Source organism: Lynx canadensis, chromosome A3 (assembly GCF_007474595.2).
Source record: "Lynx canadensis isolate LIC74 chromosome A3, mLynCan4.pri.v2, whole genome shotgun sequence".
In the NCBI taxonomy this organism is placed as follows: domain Eukaryota; kingdom Metazoa; phylum Chordata; class Mammalia; order Carnivora; family Felidae; genus Lynx; species Lynx canadensis.
This window is the reverse complement of record NC_044305.1, coordinates 77,337,775-77,362,149: the sequence shown is the minus strand read 5'-3', so window position 1 is coordinate 77,362,149 and position 24,375 is coordinate 77,337,775. Positions and strand designations below refer to the sequence as shown.

The 24,375-nt window shown below is 37.0% G+C and overlaps 1 long non-coding RNA gene across 1 annotated transcript in view; it reads left to right on the top strand.

Annotated features, from left to right (window-relative positions):
- The first annotated feature begins 1,590 nt into the window (after positions 1-1,590).
- LOC115510607 overlaps positions 1,591-24,375 on the top strand; it is a 122,520-nt gene continuing 99,735 nt past the window's right edge. Inside the window, exons 1-2 of the long non-coding RNA XR_003967779.1 lie at positions 1,591-1,705; positions 21,680-21,781. This is a non-coding gene — a long non-coding RNA (uncharacterized LOC115510607). The remainder of the gene's footprint in view (positions 1,706-21,679; positions 21,782-24,375) is intronic.

Genomic DNA, 24,375 nt, shown 5'->3' with positions numbered 1-24,375 from the left:
TCCTACTACCTCTAAAATTATTCCTTTTCCATGTCATTTGTTGCTTCATTGAGTTCTTTGCTTTGCCTTCTCTCCTGAGATTCAGTTCTTAAATCCCAGTTGTCTGCTTGGCATCTCCTCCCACATAAAGTTCTATCCCACCAGAATCTCAAACTCCCCTTTCCTCCATCCTATTCTTCTTCTGAAACCAAATGGCTTCTTTCTCCAGGATACCTTTTTCCCAGTGTCTGAAATCTGGGTGTTTACTCCAAGTACTCCTCCTTCCATAGTTCACACATCTGATCAGTTGGTAAATAGTGTCATTTCCCCCTCACCAATGTCTCTTACATCTCTTCTCTTTCTTTCTGTTCTTGCTAGCAACCTTCTGGTTCAGATATCTCTGCCTCCTCCTAAAGCATTCCATTAAATGTCATGGATATTTGGAAGGCGAAAATCGTTTGTAGCCTGAACCAAAGACATATAGATGATTCTCTTTTTCACTCCTCTTACCTCACTATGGATATGTAGACTATGACAAAAATCAGTTGCCTGGGTGGCTCAGTCAGTTAAGCGTCTGACTCTGGCTCAGGTCCTGATCTCACTGTTTGTGAGTTAAAACCCCACATCTGTCTCTGCTATCAGCACAGAGCCCACTTTTGATCCTCGGTCCCTCTTTCTCTCTGCCCCTCCCCCACTGGTTTGCCCTCTCTTTCAAAATAAATAAAACTTAAATTTTTTTTTAAAGTTCACTTCTATACTCTTAATGATGGTTTTGTTGTACTGCATGATATAACTTTATTTAGCTTATGTTAGATTTTTATGGAAAAATGGTACTGTTTTTAAGTCAGCTTGCTCTGTACTGACTGACCTATTTACTCAGAAAAAAAGAGATTAATCAAGTGTAGCTTGGGCTTGGCAAACATCAGAGGTTGATCACATGGAGAAACCCGGAAGAGAATGCCCACAGAAGACAGCAGAAAGTAGGAGACATTTTAGCAGCTATAGGCTTCAAAATGATATAAGAAAGAGTTTTAAGTGGAGCACATTGCTTCTAAGCAACAAAGTAGTGTTGATGTCATATAGCAAAGAATAAACAAGGAATAAACAATATGCAAAGAATAAACAAGGACGGGGTGGGGGGGGCATGAAAACATTACAGACAACATGTGGTGAAGACCAGAAAAACCCACACAAAATTATAATAACAGAGACTTTATTGCAGCAAAAACATTGTATACCCTTTGTGCTATATGTTTATGTGTAGTATATATACTTATAAATTAATTTTATTCATTTCTGTGTTGCTTTATGGATAAATAATTGTATTTTTCATTGTAAAAGAGTAGTTCGTTTTATATATATATATACATACACACACACGTGTATGTGTGTGCGTATGTGTGTGTGTATGTGTGTGTGTGTATCTCAAGTTTCTTTTTCATTTATTTTCTTATGCTAGTTAAAAGAGAACCTTGCTAAATTTGGGGGTGTGCTAAATAGAGATACCTCGAACCTTCCAGTGGCGGTAAACAGAAATAAAGATGAGTACCAAGAAACGTTAAACAGCCTCCTTAGATCTCACCATATTATTTTTTTTTTTCCAGATTTCTCAGGGACTTTATTTGCTGAATCTTCTACCGTCATCAACTTTTTCTACTTCTTCATGGAAAAGTAGTTCATAAATAAGAAGTAGGGAAGACCATGCATTATACTACAGAGATACAAAGTAAGTTTGTCTTGAATTCTACTCAATAACAATTCAAGTTACCATTAAGAGTTTACTACATACCATACCATACCTGTACACTTTATAGGCATTAACTCACTTGATCCTCATAGAATTTCATAAGGTATAAATGTTATTCTCATTTTGTTTTTTTTCCCTTTTTTTATTTTTCAATATATGAAGTTTATTGTCAAATTGGTTTCCATTCAACACCCAGTGCTCATCCCAAAAGGTGCCCTCCTCAATACCCATCAGCCACCATCCCCTCCCTCCCACCCCCCATCAACCCTCAGTTGGTTCTCAGTTTTTAAGAGTCTCTTATGCTTTGGCTCTCTCCTACTCTAACCTCTTTTTTTTTTTCCTTCCCCTCCCCCATGGGTTTCTGTTAAGTTTCTCAGGATCCATATAAGAGTGAAAACATATTGTATCTGTCTTTCTCTGTATGGCTTATTTCACTTAGCATCACACTCTCCAGTTCCATCCATGTTGCTACAAAGGGCCATATTTCATTCTTTCTCATTGCCACGTAGTACTCCATTGTGTATATAAACCACAATTTCTTTATCCATTCATCAGTTGATGGACATTTAGGCTCTTTCCATAATTTGGCTATTGTTGAGAGTGCTGCCATAAACATTGGGGTACAAGTGCCCCTATGCATCAGTACTCCTGTATCCCTTGGGTAAATTCCTAGCAGTGCTATTGCTGGGTCATAGGGTAGGTCTATTTTTAATTTTTTGAGGAACCTCCACACTGTTTTCCAGAGCGACTGCACCAGTTTGCATTCCCACCAACAGTGCAAGAGGGTTCCCGTTTCTCCACATCCTCTCCAGCATCTATAGTCTCCTGATTTGTTCATTTTGGCCACTCTGACTGGCGTGAGGTGATATCTGAGTGTGGTTTTGATTTGTATTTCCCTGATGAGGAGCGACGTTGAGCATCTTTTCATGTGCCTGTTGGCCATCCGGATGTCTTCTTTAGAGAAGTGTCTATTCATGTTTTCTGCCCATTTCTTCACTGGGTTATTTGTTTTTCATGTGTGGAGTTTGGTGAGCTCTTTATAGATTTTGGATACTAGCCCTTTGTCCGATATGTCATTTGCAAATAGCTGTGCAGAAGCTTTTTATCTTCATAAGGTCCCAGTAGTTCATTTTTGCTTTTAATTCCCTTGCCTTTGAGGATGTGTCACGTAAGAACTCTCTGAGGTCAGAGAGTTATTTTCCTGCTTTCTCCTCTAGCGTTTTGATGGTTTCCTGTCTCACATTCAGGTCATTTATCCATTTTGAGTTTATTTTTGTGAATGGTGTGAGAAAGTGGTCTAGTTTCAATCTTCTGCATGTTGCTGTCCAGTTCTCCCAGCACCATTTGTTAAAGAGACTGTCTTTTTTCCATTGGATGTTCTTTCCTGCTTTGTCAAAGATTAGTTGGCCATATGTCTGTGGGTCTAGTTCTGGGGTTTCTATTCTATTCCATTGGTCTGTGTGTCTGTTTTTGTGCCAATACCATGCTGTCTTGATGATGACAGCTTTGTAGTAGAGGCTAAAGTCTGGGATTGTGATACCTCCTGCTTTGGTCTTCTTCAAAATTACTTTGGCTATTTGGGGCCTTTTTTGGTTCCATATGACTTTTAGGATTGCTTGTTCTAGTTTTGAGAAGAATGCTGGTGCAATTTTGATTGGGATTGCATTGAATGTGTAGATAGCTTTGGGTAGTATTGACATTTTGACAATATTTATTCTTCCAATCCATGAGCACGGAATGTTTTTCCATTGCTTTATATCTTCTTTGATTTCCTTCATAAGCTTTCTATAGTTTTCAGCATACAGATCTTTTACATCTTTGGTTAGATTTATTCCTAGGTATTTTATGCTTCTTGGTGCAATTGTGAATGGGATCAGTTTCTTTGTTTGTCTTTCTGTTGCTTTATTATTAGTGTATAAGAATGCAACTGATTTCTGTACATTGATTTTGTATCCTGCAACTTTGCTAAATTCATGTATCAGTTCTAGCAGTCTTCTGGTGGAGTCTGTTGGATTTTCCATGTATAATATCATGTCATCTGCAGAAAGTGAAAGCTTAACTTCATCTTTGCCAATTTTGATGCCTTTGATTTCCTTTTGTTGTCTGATTGCTGATGCTAGAACTTCCAACACTATGTTAAACAGCAGCGGTGAGAGTGGACATCCCTGTCGTGTTCCTGATCTCAGGGAAAAAGCTCTCAGGTTTTCCCCATTGAGGATGATGTTAGCTGTGGGCTTTTCATAAATGGCTTTTATGATCTTTAAGTATGTTCCTTCTATCTCGACTTTCTCGAGGGTTTTTATTAAGAAACGTTGCTGAATTTTGTCAAAGGCCTTTTCTGCATCGATTGACAGGATCATATGGTTCTTATCTTTTCTTTTTATTAATGTGATGTATCACGTTGATTGATTTGCGAATGTTGACCCAGCCCTGCATCCCAGGAATGAATCCCACTTGATCATGGTGAATAATACTTTTTATATGCCGTTGAATTCGATTTGCTAGTATCTTATTGAGAATTTTTGCATCCATATTCATCAGGGATATTGGCCTGTAGTTCTCTTTTTTTACTGGGTCTCTGTCTGGTTTAGGAATCAAAGTAATACTGGCTTCATAGAATGAGTCTGGAAGTTTTCCTTCCCTTTCTATTTCTTGGAATAGGTTGAGAAGGATAGGTATTATCTCTGCTTTAAACGTCTGGTAGAACTCCCCTGGGAAGCCATCTGGTCCTGGACTCTTATTTGTTGGGAGATTTTTGATGACTGATTCAACTTCTTCGCTGGTTGTAGGTCTGTTCAAGCTTTCTATTTCCTCCTGATTGAGTTTTGGAAGAGTGTGGTTGTTTAGGAATTTTTCCATTTCTTCCAGGTTGTCCAGTTTGTTGGCATATAATTTTTCATAGTATTCCCTAATAATTGCTTGTATCTCTGAGGGATTGGTTGTAATAATTCCATTTTCACTCATGATTTTATCTATTTGGGTTATCTCCCTTTTTGAGAAGCCTGGCAAGAGGTTTATCAATTTTGTTTATTTTTTCAAAATACCAACTCTTGGTTTCGTTGATCTGCTCTACAGTTTTTTTAGATTCTATATTGTTTATTTTTGCTCTCATCTTTATTATTTCTCTTCTGCTGGATTTAGGCTGTCTTTGCTGTTCTGCTTCTATTTCCTTTAGGTGTTCTGTTAGATTTTGTATTTGGGATTTTTCTTGTTTCTTGAGATAGGCCTGGATTGCAATGTATTTTCCTCTCAGGACTGCCTTCGCTGCATCCCAAAGCGTTTGGATTGTTGTATTTTCATTTTAATTTGTTTCCATGTATTTTTTAATTTCTTCTCTAATTGCCTGGTTGACCCACTCATTCGTTAGTAGGGTGTTCTTTAACCTCCATGCTTTTGGAGGTTTTCCAGACTTTTTCCTGTGGTTGATTTCAAGCTTCATAGCATTGTGGTCTGAAAGTATGCATGGTATGATTTCAATTCTCGTATACTTATGAAGGGCTGTTTTGTGACCCAGTATGTGATCTATCTTGGAGAATGTTCCATGTGCACTCGAGAAGAAAGTATATTCTGTTGCTTTGGGATGCAGAGTTCTAAATATATGTGTCAAGTCCATCTGATCCAATGTATCATTCAGGGCCCTTGTTTGTTTATTGACCGTGTGTCTAGATGATCTATCCATTTCTGTAAGTGGGGTGTTAAAGTCCCCTGCAATTACCACATTCTTATCAATAAGGTTGCTTATGTTTGTGAGTAATTGTTTTATATATTTGGGGGCTCCCATATTCGGCGCATAGACATTTATAATTGTTAGCTCTTCCTGATGGATAGACCCTGTGATTATTACATAATGCCCTTCTTCATCTCTTGATCTCATCTTATTAAAAAAATATATGTATATTGTGGTGGGTCGCCAGATAAGATAAGATAAGATAAGATACGAATTATTGTGGTAAAGTATATACACTCAAATTTGCCATTTGAGCTATTTTGAAGTGTACCATTCCCTAACATTAGTTACATTCACAATGTCTGTGAAAAGCTATTTCCATTTTCTCCATCTCTGCCCAAGCAGGAGTCTGTAATAGTTAAGTAACAACTTCCATTTCCCCCCACTCTTCAGTCTCTGGTAACATCTAATCTATGTTCTATCTCTATGAATCTGCCTATTCTGGATATTTACTCTAAGTGAAATCATGGACTATATGCCTTTTGGGACTGGCTAAATTCACTTAGCATGTTTTCCAGGTTCATCCATGTTGTTACATGTATCAGAACTTTATTTTTTATGATTGAGTAGTAGTCCGTTGTATGTATATGCCACATTTTTTTATTCCATTCACCCATCAGTGCACACTTTGGTACCTATTTCTACTTTGAGGTTATTATAAATAATGCTTCACTAAACATTGACACACAGATATTTTCTTTGGTCTGTGTTTTTATTTATTTGGGGTATATACACCTACAAGTGGAATTGCTGGGTCATTTGGTAATTTTTTATTTAGTTTTTGAGCAACTGCCAAGTTGGATTTCACAGTAGCTGTTCCATCTTACATTCCCTTCAGCAGTGTTTGAGGGTTCCATTTTCTCCACATTCTTGCCAACACTTACTTGCCATTTATAAAATTATAGCCTTTCTGGTAGGTGTGAATTCATAAATCACTGTGGTTTTCATTTGTATTTCCCTAGTGACAATTGCTTCTCGGCCTTTTGGCTAAGATCAAGTGTATTTCCCTAGTGACTAATGACATCGAACATCTTTTCATGGGATTGGCCATTTGTATAACATCTTTGGAGAAGTGTTTATTCAAGTTTTTGGATTGGGCTGTCTGTCTTTTTGTTGCTGAATTATAGGAATTATTTATATATTCTATTTATTAATTGTCATATCATATGTAAAATTTGCAGATTTTCTCTCCCATTCTGTGAGTTGGCTTTTCACTTTCTTGGTGAATGTCCTTTGATGCACAAAAGTTTTTAATTATGATGAAGTCTGATTTATTTTTCCTTTTTGTTTCTCATGCTTTTGGTGTCATATCTAAGAAGTCACTGTTAAACCAAATTCCATGAAGATTAACCCTTTTTCTTTTTACTATGAGTTTTTTTGGTTTTAGCTCTCGTATTTAGGTACTGATCCATTTTGAGTTAATTTGTGTATGTGATGTGAAGTGGGGGTTCAACTTCATTCTTTCACATGTGTCAATTCAGTTGTACTGACACTGTTGTTAAAGACTGTTCTTTCCCTAATGAATGGACATGGCACCTCTTTCAAAAGTTAGATAGACATATAGGTTTATTTGTGGATTCTCAATTGTATTTTAATGTTGTATAAGTCTACACTTACATCAGTATCAAACTGCTTTGGTTCCTTTAGCTTTCTAGTAAGTTTTGAAATTAGGAAATTAGAGTACTCTGATTTTGTTCTTTTTCAGGATGGTTTTGGCTATTTGGGACCTTTTGTACTTCCATATGAATTTGAGGGATCAGCTTTTCCATTTCTGCAAAAACACCATTGGAATTTTAATAAATTGTCATCTTCAGAATATTATGTCTTCCTACCCATGAACATAGGGTATCTTTCCATTCCTTTAAGTTTCTTTTAATTTATTTTGGAAATGTTTTGTAGCTTTCAGTGTATTTGTGTTTCATCTGTTGGGTTAACTATATTTCTAAGTATTTTATTCTTTAGATGCTGTTGTAGATGGAACTATTTCTTACATTTCTTTTAGGATTGTTCATTGCAGGTGTATAGACTCACAACTAATTTTTGTTTGTTGAGTTTGTACTTTGCAACTTAGCTGAATCTGTTTAGATAAAGTAGTTTTTTGTGGATTTTTTTGGGACTTTCTATATATTAGGATCATGTCATTTGCAAACAGAGATAGTTTTACTTCTTCCTTTCTAATGCGGATAACTTATCTTGTTTTTTCTTGCCTAATTGTTCTGGCTAGAACTTCCAGTACTGTTGACTAGCCATGGTAAAAGTGGGTGTTCTTGTCTTACTCCTGATCCTAGGGGGGGAGCTTTCAGACTTTCTCCATTAAGTGTGATGTTAACTGTAGGTTTCCATTAATGCCCTTTATCATGATAAGGAAGTTTCTCTCTATTTCAGTTTTCTGAGTGTTTAATTAATTAATTAATTACTTAATTTACTATCAGAAAGTGTGTTAGAAAAGCATCAAATACCTTTTCTGTTGATTGAGATGATCACATCCCTACTCCCATAGTGTCTCAGTGTGGTAGATTGTATTGATTTTCTGATATTTAACCACCCTTGCATTTCTGGGCTAAATCTCACTTAGTCATGATGTATAATTCATATTCATAAAAGGCATTGATGTGTAATTTTTTTTTTTTTTGCTTGTGAAGTATTTATCTGGCATTAGTATCCAAGTTATGCTGGCCTCAGAGAATAAGTTAGTTTGAGAAGAATTTATGTTAATTCTTTAAATGTTTAGTAGAATTCAACAGTGAAGCTATCTCATCCTGGACTTTTCTTTGTTAGGAGGTATTTGTTTACTATTTCCGTCTCTTTAGTTATTATAGGTCTGTTGAAATTTTCTATTTCTTCCTGAATCAGTTTAGATAATTTGTGTTTCTAGAATTTGTGCATTTTATCACAGTTTCAGAATGTGTTGAAGTACCGTTGTTGATAGTATTCTCTTATTTCTCTTTATTTCAGTAAAAACAACTTATCCTTTCTTACATTTCTGTTGTTAGTTATTTACATCTCTTTCTCTTTTTCCCTTTGTCAGTCTAGCTAGAAGTTTATTAATTTTGTTAGCCCTTTGAAAGAACCAACTCTCAATTTCATTGATTCTCTGTATTGCTTTTCTATTCTCTATTTTATTTATACTATTCTGATAGTTTTTTTGGTTTTTTGTTTGTTTTTTTTTTACTTCCCCTAGCTTTGGGTTTACTTTGCTCTTCTTTTTCTAGTTCTTTAAGGTGTAAAGTTAGGTCACTGATTTGAGATCCTTCTTCTTTTTTTAAATGTAATTATTTATAGCTATAAGTTTCCCCCTGAGTACTGCCTTTACTGCATCTCATAAGTTATAGTATACTGTTTTAGTTTTCAGAAGTTATAGTATACTGTTTTAGTTTTCAGTTGTCTTTAATTATTTTCTAATTGCTTTTGTGATTTCTTCTTTGACCCATTGGTTATTTAAGACTGTATTGTTTAATTTCTACATATTGGTGAATTTTCCAGTGTTTCTACAAAACTGTAACAAGATATTTTGTATGATTTCAGTCTTTTAAAATTCATTAAAGCTTGTTTTCTGGTCCAGTATATGGTCTGTCTTGGAACTTTTTCATGTGCACTTGAGAAAAATGAATGTTCTGTTTTTGTTTAGTGGAGTGTTTTCTATGTGTCTGTCAGATCTAGTTGATTTATAATAGTGTTGAAATTCTCTATTTTATTTTTAAGTGCACTTCCCACCCAGTGCAGAGCTCAACACAGGGCTTGAACTCACAACCCTAAGATCATGACCTAAGCTGAGATCAACAGTCAGGTGCTTAACCATCTGAACCACCCAGATGCCCCTAAATTCTCTATTTTCTTGTTGATCTTCTCTCTAGAAATTATATCTATTACTAAAGGTATTTATTGAAGTATCCAAATACTATTATATAACTGTTTATTTCTCCCTTCAGTTCTGCCAGTGTTTGTGTCATCTATTTTGGGGACTCTGTTGTTTTGTGTATGTTTATAATTTTTATATCTTCTTCATGAGTCAACATTTTTATTAATATACAATGTCCTTTTTTGTCTCTTGTGACAATTTTTTATTTGAAGTCTGTTTTGTCCAATATTAGGATAGCTACCCAGCTCTCTTTTGGTTACTGTCTGCATGGATTATCTTTTTCTCTCCTTTCACTTTAATCTATTTGCATCTTTGCATCTAAAGTGAATCCCTTGGGGGCGCCTGGGTGGCGCAGTCGGTTAAGCGTCCGACTTCAGCCAGGTCACGATCTCGCGCTCCGTGAGTTCGAGCCCCGCGTCAGGCTCTGGGCTGATGGCTCAGAGCCTGGAGCCTGTTTCCGATTCTGTGTCTCCCTCTCTCTCTCTCTGCCCCTCCCCTGTTCATGCTCTGTCTCTCTCTGTCCCAAAAATAAATAAAAAACGTTGAAAAAAAAAATTAAAGTGAATCCCTTGTATTTAGCATATAGTTGGATCATTACCAAAAAAAAAATCATTCTGAAATCTCTGCCTTTTCATTGGAGAATTTAATCTATTTATATTTAAAGTAATTACTGATAAAAAAAGGACTTAATTACTTTATGCTATCTTTGTTTTATGCTTCTTTGTCCCTCATACTCCCCATTATAGTCTTCTTTTGTGTTTGATTGATATTTTTATAGTGAACCATTTTGGTTCCCTTCTCATTTTCTTTGATATATTTTTAATACGTTTTCTTTGTGGTTACCATGGAGGTTATATTTAACATCCCAAATTTATAATGATCTAGCTAAAATCTATATAACTTATCTTCAGTAGCATACAGAAATTCTGCTTCTATATAGCTTTGTTTTCCAACCACCCTTAATGTTGTCAGAAATCATAGCTTTATACATTGTGGACCCATTAATATAGATTTATAATTACTTTGTATGCTTTTTTCTTTTAACTCCTATATGAAATAACAAATAGAAACCAAAACACTATAATACTGGATTTTATATTTTCCCATGTATTTACTTTTGCCAGAGATTTCTATTTCTCATATGTCTTAAAGTTACTGTTTAGTGTCCTATATTTTAACCTAAAGGACTCCCTTTAGTATTTCTTATATGGCAGGGCTAGTGGTAATGAGCTCTCTGAGCTTTTGTTTAGCTGATAATGTCTTAATTTATTCCCCATTTCTGAAGGACATTTTTGCCAAATATAGAATTCTTGATTGACTTTTTTTATTTCAGCACTTTGAACGTCATTCTGCTGTCTTCTGGCCTTCATAATTTGTGATGAGAAATCTACTGTTAATCTTATTGAGGATCCCTTGTATGTAATGAGTTGCTTCTCTCACTACTTTTAAGATTCTCTCTTTATCTTTTGATAGTTTATAATGTGTCTTAGTGTGCATATTTTTGAGTTTTTCTTATTTAGGATTTGTTGAGCTCCATGGATTCATAGATTCATGTCTTTCATCAAATTTGGGAAGTTTTGAGCCAGTATTTCTTCAAATATTCTTTCCGCCCCCCACCACCCCTTTTTTTCTCTCATCTCCTTTTGGACAACGTGTATGTTGGTTTTTTTGATGGTATTCCACAAGTTTCTTAGTCTCTGTTTACTTTTTTTTTCTCTCTTTTCTCAGAGTAATTTCGGTTGTCCTATATTCAAGTTTATTAATTCCTTTTTCTTCTGGCTTTTAAAATATTTGTTGAACCCCTTTAGTGAATTTTTCATTTCAGCTATTATAATTTTCAGCATGATAATTTTTTGGTACCTTTTTAGTATTTCTGTCTCTTTATTGATATTCTCATTTTTCTTATACATTACTTTCCTGATTTCCTTTAGTTCTTTGGCATTGTTTTCCTTAAATTACTTGTGTATATTTAAGACAGTTGTTTTAAAGTATTTATCTTCAATTGTAATGCTTGAACTTCCTCAGAGATGGTTTCTGTTAATTTCTCTGCATACACGACTGCTTTTATATGTTCTAATTTACTAAAGAAACTCTTCCCAGCATTTGTTCTCAGGCTTTAGGTAGCCTGTTGTATATTTTGACTGTTGCTTTTGTCCCAAGCATCTGAGTATTGTGAGTTTAGCTTTCAGTGTTTCTGAGCAGTGATAACTGCTCTTCTGTTCTGAATTCCTAGTTAGGTGAAACAGATGGGTACCTTTTGTCAGTCCTTCAGATCACTCTTGGTTAAAACAGACATACACAATAATTTGTGAATAAGCTGTACTCTGCTCCCTCCCAAACCAGAGCCCAGGGTCTTACAGTTGAAATCTGTACTGCTGCTGCCTTAATATTACCACTGTTCTGGGGAGGGGATTGGCTTGGGTGGGTAAAAATGCCACAAAGTTCTTCTGGTACCTTGAAGTTGGCTTTTTCTTGATGCCACAATCACTTGGTTGCTGTAAATTTTGTTTTTCACAGTTCTGGTAGAGTTGATTCTGACAGTTTTTGTTTGTTTTTTTAATATTTCTGTGGAGCAATGAGAGCCTGGAGCTGTCTATTGCTGTTTTGCTGATTAACCAAAAATCCTTTGGGAAAGATTTATGAGAATCCTACAATTTCAGAACTGGGGTAAGCTTTTAGATCATGCAGTCTGGAAGTTTATAATCCATCACCCCAGGGCATCAGGGGTTACATGGAGGGCCACCTCAGAAGGCTTGAGTCTCTTTACCAACCCTCTCCCCCATCTTCACCTAGAATCACTGACCTTGCCATCCTTACTTTTATTTTTTTAAATGGTAAACTTTCATTTGAATCAAGAGTTTTTGGCTTAAAAATTTTTAGAAACCACTAATTCATGTAAAGAGCTTAGTTCAGGACTAGGCAAGGAAGGTTCAGGTTCCTTATTCAAAGTCATTCAGTTTCCCAGCTACTTAGTTAGTAGCTGGACAAAGACATGTAGGCATGCTTGGGAGGATAATAACTTGGTGCCTTTGTTCAACATTTAATTAGAGCAAAGGCACTGTGCTATGCAGAAGGTAAGAGAAGGGGATTATTGTGGCGCTTCTCAATCCTTTTCTATCATCCTCAACAATGTAGTTGTGGCTACAAATGTGTACCCTCTCCCAGCACAGCTAGCCTCTGAATTTAACCAGATTGTATCTTTTTGGAAGACAACTTATCAACTATTTATTGTGACTGGAAAATGCCTCTTGGAGCATTCACTGCTCCTTCTACCATAATCCGAGGGGCTAGCAAAGTAATTTTTCTTACCACATGTAATTCTGTTCCCTAGAGGAGATCTAGAAACTAAAATCTTCTCCATTTTGTTACATTTTCAGTTCCACTTATATAAGGCCACTAGCTCTGAATACATGAGAATATTGTATGGTAATAGTGAACTGTTTTTTTTTTTTTCATTTTTCACTGTTTTTGAGCAACAAAAGGGAGCTTAAGTGATTATTGAATAAGACATTGACACCCAGGAAAGACATGGGACACCAGACATGATATCAAGCTAGACGTAAAGAGAGGTTGGAAAGTTTTCTGCTGAGAAGAAATAGCAGTCTCCATTGGGTGGGTTTCACTGCAGTTATTAAAGAGAGTGAGCTGGTCTGATGCAATTAACCTCTCATAGTCTCTTAGAGTCCTAAGACTCCATCTTTTATAGTAATTAAATAATTTCTGATTTCACATATCTTCTATGGATATGACAAGTTTTATTTTCCTTGGTATAACTTAGATATTTAATATTTACAAATATGTAATATTGATATATATACACAAAAATAAATATATAATATTTGTATATACACATATCTTTAATTGATTGTATATGAGTATGGAAAACATGATAATAGCACTCAGAAGTTGGTAGGAGCAGCAGTTTTCAATCCATGTAATATTATATCTAAATAGAAAGCAATCAGCTTGGAGGTTTTCTTGCTGACTGGTATATTGACATGATTGTGATACCTCCAGCTGGCTTTTTCACACTGAATGACAATTACACGCATGCCCCATGATAGTTGATGCTCACAGAGCATAAAGAGAAAGGAAAACAGTGATCTTAGGTCCATGAGGGAAGGCTATAACCACGGACAAAGTAAGCAAACAGAAACCTAGCTAATTGAAAGGGAGGATAGTTAAAATTTAGCATTGTTGAATTGGGAATAGCATCAATGTCAAAGGGAACTTGGATTTCACTGGGTGATTGAAAACTAACATGGCAAATTGTTTCTTTCTTCGAATTTATGGCACCAAAATAAGCCAAGGACTTTCCCCCACTGTGTCATAAAAAGGGAGCCATTGAATATACATGTCTGGAATGAGTTTGGATAAAAGCTGTTGTTCTCTAAAAATATTTTACCTTTTGCATATTTTAACTGTGACTTATGGTTATGTGGCTTTGCATTCACATGAACATTAGTGACTTCTGTTTGAAAGTTCTGAGTATCTGAGTCTCTTTACCATCATGCAACTCTGTCCGTTATTCAGAGTAATAACACTTCTGATTTTTAAGCTAAGGAATAATATGTACATATGAAATTAGTCATAAACAATGAACCGTGATATATTAAGGCAAAAAAATATTAAAAGTTCTCCTTTGCATGTTTCAAAGAGGTACCTGAGTTACAGTGGAAAGATCTTGGTGGAAATTCAGAAAGTTTGGATTCAAGTCTCCACTCTGCCACTTGCCGTGGTTTTTGTCAAGTCATTTTTGTTCTCTTAGCCTTTCTCCCCTCTCACATTTGCACTATGGAGGCAGGAATTTTGCTTTCTAATCCCTGGGTTATTTCAAAATAGTATGTAGAAAGCCATGTGGAAAAAAAAAAGTGATATGCAAATGATGTGGATGGTGATGCTCCCAACTAGAAATTAATCTTTTCAAAAATTATGTTTCTTACATGCTATTTTACATCTTTTAAAGACAAAGCATAACCAATAACCAGCCATCTTTCCATGAAATAAGAAACATTTCATTACTATTTTTACCTGAATTGACAATGAAGAATAATGGAAAAAAGCTAGTGGAAGCAAGAAATAACTAAATGCTATCAACTAACAGAGCTTATGTGTGTTGCTTCACAACCCTGAGGCTTTATTTATTTATTTTTTATTGTTCAAATGCAAATACTCTATTTTCTAAGTTCCTTTAAAATGTTATGATTTGGTAAGTTTTATCTTCATTTATCCCATTATTCTCTCTCTCTCTCTCTCTCTCTCTCTCTCTCTCTCTCTCTCTCACACACACACACACACACACACACACACACACTCCTCTCTACCACTTTTTCCTTCTCCTTTGACAAGGTCTTCATGACTTAGTTCAGATGTCACATCTTCCAAGAATTCTTCTCTAATTTCTCCTCCCAACCTCAGTCTGGCTTAACTAAGTCTTCTCTAGGTTATGTTAATACCTTATGCCTAAGCTACATCATTGGATGCTGCTCTTGGGTTAAAACGAGTCTATGTGTCTTTTACCCCAGCTACAATCTAAGACTCCTAAAAGATAGGAGTCATGTGCTATTCATTTGGGGGACTAGCATTTAGTAGATTCTTAGTAAATGTTTCTTTACTGAGTGAATAAATTAGTAAATGGATAATATATGAGAAGCTCTTTGAAAAGAAAAGACAATGTGCAATGTGATATTTTTCAAATATAACTGCAGGAGGAAGAAGTATTTATCTAGTGAAACAGTACTATATTTGGAAGCAAGAAATCAGTTATTGGGCCATTTCTACTAATTTGATGAGTAACTCCAGGAAAATCACTTGAGCTCTCTGCATTTAACTTTCCATTCAAAAATGGGGCAATCTTCATTTCCCATTGCCTGCCTCATTAAGAGTGTCACAGAGGCCAAAACTGGAGCAGTTATGTGATATCTGCTGATTTTTAAAAATAAAGTTATGTTATGCATTTTAGGGGCTGCATTAATACCTGTTCATAATCAAACACATATCTCACTTTATACTGAAAAATTCCTGAAAAGTTTTCTCTAAACAATTCAGAATTAGATAGCAGTTTAAGTAGACTGAAGAAGATTTATATTTAAGGCATAGTTTTGGTCTAAGACCAGTTTTGTAGTATACTGAATCCTTTTGAAAGGGAAAAATTATTTATAATTTATTTTATAATTTAGAATTTTCTTGTAACACCAGTTTCTTGAAGTAGCACCCTCCTATATCCCACCACATCTCTTCTTCTGCTCCGCAAGCCATTGTTGACTAACAGTGGAGAAGAACTATCCTCCACTGAACCGTCTGTATTGTCTTTGGGATGTTGAATTTTTGTTCAGGAGCACAACCTCTGTCCTGCAAATGATAATTTCCAGCACTGCACACAGATATCTGTGTCTTTGACAAATAAGCAAAGAAGATGAGTTTTTCTGGAACTTTGGGATGTCTTGATCCTAAACTAAAATAAAAAGTACAACTCTTAATAATTCCCTAGAAGAGTAGGGATTTTTTTTTTCTTTTCAAACAAAGTATTTTTGTTTTTCTGTTTGGAAATTGACCTCACAGTAACAAATCCAGAGTTATTGTCTCATGTAATTATGGAATTACTTATCTCCATTTTATCAGGACACTTCTTGTTCTCACCCAGGCAGGAACATAATTTAGGCTTTGCTTAGTCTTCAGTTAAGAATACAAACTGCACAGTGTTTAGATTTTCCTTGTTATGAAATTGTTATGGGGTTTCTTCTTAAGTGTCCCACTATGCTTCCGTATGAAAATTCTGTCTCATGGGAGTAGGATATCTCTGTCTTGATTGCTTTTTTCTTTTTGAATCAACTGGATCGAAGTATACTGTATGTATAATAAACTGTACCCATGTAACTCCATGTAGCCACCACCACAATCAAGGAGCAGGGCATTTCCAGCTACCTCCAAAAGATCCCTCATGTCTCTTTGCATTCACTTCCCATTCCATCTCAGCCCAAGGCAACCACAGATTTGCTTTCTGTCAGCATAGATTAGTTTGCATGACTGTCTTTTATTGAGCCCACCTTCTTAGAGTTGAGTTTCTTTCTAGGGAGACAAACTATATGGCTGGATTGAAGGAGAAGGCAGAGCCGAGGCATTTATTTAATCTTCAGATGTGATGAGCACTAAATCTTTGTGGAAGCAAGGATTATCAGAAGTCATAGGCCAGGTAGTTAGTTTCCTTTAGAACATGGGTAACAAAGAACTACGAAATAGAAATGAAGTTTGCATCTGGGTCATTAAAACCAGAAACACCCAAGAGGAAGTTCAGGATATGCAGCAGCTATGATGAAAGAACTTTTCCATTCTTCACATGAACTCGATCTTATGCTTTTAGCCATCACTAAACTACTTGGGGGGTCTGATATTTGTTTTTTATATGCTCACCTTTCAGAAGTGAGTGAGGTTGTTTCCCTTTCATCATGTAAAGTTATGAGATATAAACTCTTATTTTTAGGAGTGCAGGAATTTGTTCTATTCAAATTTTGAAACTGGTCAAGGGACAGGGCCAAGACTACTTATCTTCATTTGGCTTTAGTGCAGTAGTTCTGACTACTGGACATTTGACTTTATACGGCTAAGAGTCAAGAGCTGTTTGGTGAGATGTTTGCAAAAGGATTGGCATGAAATTGCCCAACTGGTATTTTATGCTTGTGCCACAGTCCAGAAATAAACATTACATTTCTTTCTCTAAATATATTTGTGTCCTGGATAGCCAACTGACAACTATTGTCTCTCTCTCTCTTTCTTTTCTTCTCTTCTCTTCTCTTTTCTTTTCTTTTCTTTTCTTTTCTCTTTCTTTCTTTCTCTCTCTCTCTTCTTTCTTTCTTTCTTTCTTTCTTTCTTTCTTTCTTTCTTTCTTTCTTTCTTTCTTTCTTTCTTTCTTTCTTTCGATTTTCCAGTTAAATAGCAATTGTTTTGGATGAAGGAACAACACTGTTTAAAACTCTTTCACTCTGAAGTGTCTCCTGGGTAAGAAGGAAAATAGATTTCCAGTCTTAAGAATCAAATGGCCCTATTCAATGTCAGTCCTATGACTTTGTGCACCCCCCCCCACCACATGTTAAAATTTTGTTAAATTGGGCTCTAACCTGTTTCTTTTTTTTTTTTAAATAGACTTTATTTTTTTTTTTTAATTTTTTTTTTCAACGTTTATTTTATTTTTTTGGGACAGAGAGAGACAGAGCATGAACGGGGGAGGGGCAGAGAGAGAGGGAGACACAGAATCGGAAACAGGCTCCAGGCTCTGAGCCATCAGCCCAGAGCCTGACGCGGGGCTCGAACTCCCGGACCGCGAGATCGTGACCTGGCTGAAGTCGGACGCTTAACCGACTGCGCCACCCAGGCGCCAACTCTAACCTGTTTCAAAGTAAAGTTGAGAGGCTCCTATATCAGAAATGTTCTAGATGCGGACGTATTTCTCACTTACAAAAGTACCTTTTTTCTTCATAATGTTTGGGGGAAGAAGTGACTTTTAACCTCTTGATGTCTAGGTTTCCTTTATTATTTTTAAGAAGGTTTAATTGACCAATTCCATTTAAATTTAACCTATTGTTTAGAAATTTCTGGGGACATAATTTATCTAAAGCAGTAAGTCAGATTCTTCTCCCCCTCCTCCCTTTTATTCTTTTATAGGCAAGAACTGGAGTATATGCAGATTATTGAGAGAGGAAAAATAATATCTGAAAAGGTGGCTTTCTTAAAAGGCACCAGCAGCATTAGTGTCATGTCTGAAGCACCCATTTGTGTCAACTGTACAGACCTTTCAATGGAAAATTGTGCTGTGCTACCTTTTAAAGTATGAAATGCTAATTTGGGATTTACAGTTTTTGAACTGGAGGGCTGCATTTTGCATGGGATTTTGTTTAATTTCCCAGTGAAAAAAGGCATTTGAAACACAACTGCCTACAGCCAACTGTCAACAAAAATCAACTGTAATAGCACAGAGCCTGTCACTGATGTATGTGGTGATGTGGTAATCTTCTCAATTTAGCTGGATATTTCTTCTCCGTACAAAATAGCTGAAAGTCTTGCTAGGCATTTATGAATATCGAGAGGTATTATTAGGCTGATAATGGGGCCGGATTAAGGAAGGGTACACTGGTTCAAGATGTCAGTTAAAGAGACGCAGAATGGGACGATGCATGGCCCTCAGTATAAGGGACTCTTCGTATTTCAGGTCTGCTGAAGATTTGGGCGATAGCATGCTGAGTTCCATCTGCTGTGAAAGTGGCTTTCTGGGGAAAAAAATAAAGTTGTTATGCTATTTTTCCCCCAGAAATCTGTTTTTGTTTATCAAGAGGGTGAAATAAAAAATCTCTGAAAATGGAAGTGAGGAGGGCAGACTAGGGAAATCTCTTGAGGTGAGACTGGTCAGTATGACTCTCCTTGCAGCATGGAGAGCCAGTGGTTGACAGCTGGCATCTTTTCCCCCTAAGTCACGACTGTACAAGAGCTGGAAGAAGAGAATTCTTGTGGAGACTCTGTATTTTAGTAGTGGGACCCTGTTTGGATTCTGAATAACAAACCTGCAAATGCAAGGAAAACAATAAAGCTGCAGATAAGCTATTCTTCGGCAAGGCACAAAGTTGGGACTTATTATTAGCTGTCATCAAAACATAGCATTAGTGAAGCATCTCATATCAAAAGGGTATTTAGAATCAAATGGCACTTTATGTTACCAGTTGCTTCTTTTTTTTTTTTTTTTAAGTGAGCCATATTCAAATCTGGCCCCACCATTTTTTAGCTGCGTGGTAGCTTAGCTCTCTGTGTTTAAGTTTCTTCATCTCAACATTGGATTAATAATCATGCCCACGTCATAGGGATTTTGTGAGAAATTATTTAATAGGTATAAAGAGCTTAGAGCATGCTTGACCTATAATAAGTATCATGTGATCAGTTATCATCACCACCATCATCATCGTTAGCATCAGTACAGGCAACATATTTACTGTTCTCAAGTACTCATGGCAAAAAGAGAAATATACTAGCACATATGCTACATAACTTATTGTGAAAGGTGTATCCATTTTTTTCTTGATCATTATGTTTTTATATGTAGATGGAAAACAGGAGTGAATTGTGTTATTTTAGCTACAGGGAATATGTTCTAAGATACTTATAAATGGCACCATGGCTAATAAGAATTTGAGAGTGCCCTGGCCCGTTTCTGCACTGCCTGCCCGGTGCCCCTTTTCCTGTGGCTCTACCCTTCTGCCGTCCCTGCTTCCCATGTGACCTTGATCTCTTTCCTTCCCTGCTTACTTTGGCCAATAGTGATAAATCAAGGATGGACCTCTGATGGAGGAGTGTGGCTCCAGATAGGCACGTTGGTGACATGTCTTGGCACACCCATAAGAACAGCTAGATTGAGCCAATCTAATCTCTTTCTCTGCAATTCCATGATTGAGCATGGAGGTGCAATTGTCAGTTATCAGTAGGTACCCAAATTTAAAGACATGGAGAGGAAGGCAGAGTTAGATGTGGCTTTGGAAGTTATATACAAATTCAAGCTCGGGTAAGACAGTGGAGCAAAGAGGAAGGCAACACCGTGAGACAGACTCTCTGTGGCTGCCTGTTTTTCTGTGTTTCCTGAGCTTTCATAACTTGGCTCTCAGGAGCGCCTGGATGGCTCAGTCGATTAAGCATCCAACTTCAGCTCAGGTCATGATCTCACAGTTCATGAGTTTGAACCCTGCGTCAGGCTCTGTGCTAACATCTTAGAGCCTGGTACCTGCTTTGGATTCTGTGTCTCTCTCTCTTTGCCCTTCCCCTGCTCTCTCTCTCTTTCTCTCTCTCTCTCTCTCTCTCTCTCTCTCTCTCTCTCTCTCTCTCTCAAAGATAAATAGACCTGGCTCTGCAATTTTTCCAGATCTCATGAGCCCTCTTTATGTCCCTACAACAAACTTCCTCTCCTCTTGACTTCCCACTCATTTGAGAATTTTTCTGTTTGCTGCAACCAGTTAGGGCATGGAGAGTCGAAGGTTCCATGTGTGGTAAGAAGTAAAGTTTTCTGCTGATGAGTTAAAAAAAAAAAAAAACAACAACACTGCATGTAATGGAATTAAAATGACATTGACAGAGCAGTCAGGGAAATTTCCATTATCCATTTTCAAAGTCTTAGGAATGAAGGATTGGCACAAATAGGAAATGGGCAATTATCTCTAGGTTCTAGTGGACTGACAAGGTCTTTGCACATATGGTGATTACTTTTTAATGGCATGGTCAGATAGATGATCAACAAGTAAATATAAATAAACATGGTAACAGTAATTTATAGTCTGAGATGACTTCGATGAGGGAAATAGTTTAGATAAGGAGTAAAATTAGGCAATGGATTGGAAGTTGGCTGAAGTGTGTTCTTTAGTACCACATGATTTTGCTGGGGCACCGCCTCTGAGTGAAAAAAATATGACCACCATCCATCCCCTTCCTTGGCCTTGGCCAATGATGATGGACTGGGAATGGATCTCTAATGGAAGAGTGTAGCCCAAGACAAGCACAGGTATAACATAGTTATATACTAGATCAACATATACTCCAGGTAGATATGGACCACTCTAGCTTTTCTGCCTTTTATTTTCAAAGATGACACCAAAACCATCATCATATTTTTTATTTTTTTTCTCTGTTTGGGATGGATTTGGATAGTGGATAATGGAACAACAATTTAATGAGCCTACCTTTTACTAGGCAATGTATAAGATCCTTTCCACAATTCTCTGATTTAACGAACAAAGCCACCCACTCTCACCTTGTAATCATTGGCATTTATAAATACAGTGGCTACCTGGGATTCAGGCTTCTGTCTTCATGTGGAAAGGAGCATTTTTCTCTGGACTAAAGAGTTTTTTAATCTGTTGCCTCTTTCCTCTAGCATAAAGTTCTAGCCTGAATACAGACTTTTAATGAGCAACCCATATGTAAATAATTAGTATAAGAGAGGAATTAACTATCATTACCCAATTGCTTTTTTTTTTTCTTTTTAGAAATGATTTGCTATTCAGTTTTAAGCTTTCCAACTATTTTGATGGAGATCCAACTTGGAGAAAAGAAGTGTTTTTTGTTCTCATTATCACTTCCTGTAAAACTGCATAGTTAATTTCCAGAGGTAGATATCCCTTTGAGTTCTCATGATAGGAAATAGAGAAATCGCTGTTCTGTGCCTTTAAGATCAAGAGAGATCAAGAACATTGGAAAGGGAATATACCATGCACAAGGTCGTATATGAAACAATGGGATTTAATGAGCATGAAAAATTCTGTCATTAATAGGTGAACAATTCTCTTGAGTCTTTCCCAGGATGCAAAACAAGTGGTCTCAGCAGGGACTTTTTCTTCTTCAGGGTTTTTATATATTGAAGAAAAGGCAGATATAAGCACACTGACAAGTAAGCCTTTGGATGGAGTGGTGAGGCCAGGAGCACCACGGGCTACTTCTCGAGAAGGTGAGCATGACTGATTAGGGTGTTTTTCCAATGGTAGTAACTTGACATCTAAACAGGTCCTTTGGTGATGATATTCCTAGTTCTTCTTTACTGTGTGCTTTTCATTCAAAGGCATTTAAGTACGAGATGGAGGTGCAGCCATTACCACCCTATTGTCCATCAGAAATGACACGTCCCGAAATACTTACTTCGGGTGAAGTGGTGATGCTCCTTCTTCGGAATGCCATTTTGCCCCAACGAGAAGATCTATATCTATTTCTCTTCATAGAGTTAGGCTTAGACAAGTGTGAGACCAGTACGCATTTTTTTTTTTCTGATGAGCTCAGTATTCTCTGATGTTCATCACACATTTTTTCAAAAATACTCATCCAGAGCCTATGTTGTGCAAGAAGCCACTGAAGATGCAGCAGTAAAGAAGGCAGATACGTCTTGGCTGCTTACATGAAATTATATTCTAGTAAGGAAGACAGATCATCAAGAAAATGTAAACAAGGTAATTATAGATTGTGATGGTTACCAGGAAAGAAAGTTTATCCAGTGGTGCTCAGGGCCATCCCATCCTCACACCAAACCTCCAACATGCCTTCTTAGTCTTTGAGGCGCATAACTGACTTTTCTAGTTTTACATACATAGCTATAGCTAATGCAGCTTCAAGCGCTCCTCTCTTTCCAAATTCTTGTCCCTAAATCTTTTCTATATAGACATTTTAGAACTGCCAGTGGGCCCAGTAGTAAGACATTTTCTTGGGAAAAAAGACACAAGACACAAATTGTGTGTTACCAAAGTCTAGAACTCCGAGAGGACAAGTAGCTGTGTGGTAGTTATTTGCATACACATCTGTCTTCCCTATTAGATCTCCTTGAAAGTAAACACTAATCTATTTTTTTGTCTCCTGTGTTACATGCACATAGTAGGAACTCAGTATATTGCTCAATGAATTCAATTGAATTAGCACAAACCACAGGCTTTTGCCAAAAGCATTAGTGAATTCATGTTTGAAGAAAATTAACTAACAATTAAGATTAAAGCGTCAGTATTCACATGGATTTTGGCTGAGCAGATACATTTCCTTACTGGTGAACATAAGGCTTTTCAGACCAATGAATCTGGTATCCGACAGTCCCTTGCCAGCAAGGCATGGCAGGAGTGGAAGGAGAGGAGCATGGGCTGAATGCAGACTTTGGCAAATGGTTGGCACTTCCATTTCTCCTGCCAGACTTATAAGCTCTTGGTGGGTGTGGCAGGAGATATAAGAGAGAGCAACTGAGAGGTCCTAGGATGAGACCTCCCTATGGAGGTGCCAAAGCTTTTTTTTTTTTTTTTTTTTTCGGTTTGAAGTTTGTGAGAAGGATGCATGCCTACCCCAGCTGAATAATTTTGGGCTTCTTTTCTGGACACTCCCTTCAGGGACCTAGTTCAAACGATTTCTTTTGTTGAGATCTCACAATGTGTCAGCCTCATACATAGAGCCAGGGTTACAAAGATTGACAATCAAGATTCTTACCCTCAGGTGACCACTGTTCCCATTTGAGAGGTAGGGATTAACATGTAACCAGTAAAGAAAAGCCAGCTGTGTTATTCTCCCTGCCCTGAGAGTTCACCTTTGTGTGTACATGCGCATGTGTGTACCCCCACAGATGTGCACACACAGACACAGGCACATACACATGTACCTTAGCACTTTCCCATATAGGATAAATCAGAGTAATTGCTCCAAGCCCTTCATTTTGGTAATGGGACTTGAGGCTGGTTCCGGGCTTTCCAGGCTATGACAAGGAGCAGGTTTCAGAGCAAGGACCAGGAAAGGCAACTGATGTGGAAGAGGGATATGGTTTTATCAGCTGGCCCTGGCTATATGGACCTAAGTCCTCTATGATACAAATTGTATGAAATGAACAGCAGGAGTACACAATTTATTCAATCCTTCCGTTGTTCTTCACTTAAGAAATGATTGTTGAGTATCTGTTATGTGCTAGGGACTAGGGATGGTGCAGAAGGGAAAAAAATCTAATCTACAGGAGGAGCACACATTAAGCAAATAGTTCCACAAATATAAAATTTGCAACTATGATAAGGGCTAAGCTGCTGGGTGTTGTGAGAGGTTATAATAGGGGCATTTAACCCATTGGGGAAGACTTTTTTAAAACTTTACCTAGTTTTGCTAATAAAATACATTTTTGGGGTCTGGGGTGGGGAGGATTGGTTTGCTCTCCACTTTGTGTGGTCAATCTTTGTATCAGTATGTGAATGCCTGCACACAACTTAGACCGGTTCTATCTTTTTATCTCTTTACTTTTCATTTTACTTATGCATTTATTTACTTACACAAAATTACAACTATTTTTAAGTTTATTTATTTATTTTGTGGGGGAGGCGCAGAGAAGTAAGGAGAGAATCCCAAGCACTCAGAGCCCAATGTGCAGCTCGATCTCATGAACTGTGAGATCATGACCTGAGCTGAAACCAAGAGTTGTGCCCCACAACTATTTTTAAATGTTGCTGTGTTTACTCATCATCTTCAGGAGACTATAGGAATTGCATGGAAAGTGCAAATTCTTCAGTCACTCACCAGACATGGGAGGATGTTTCCAAT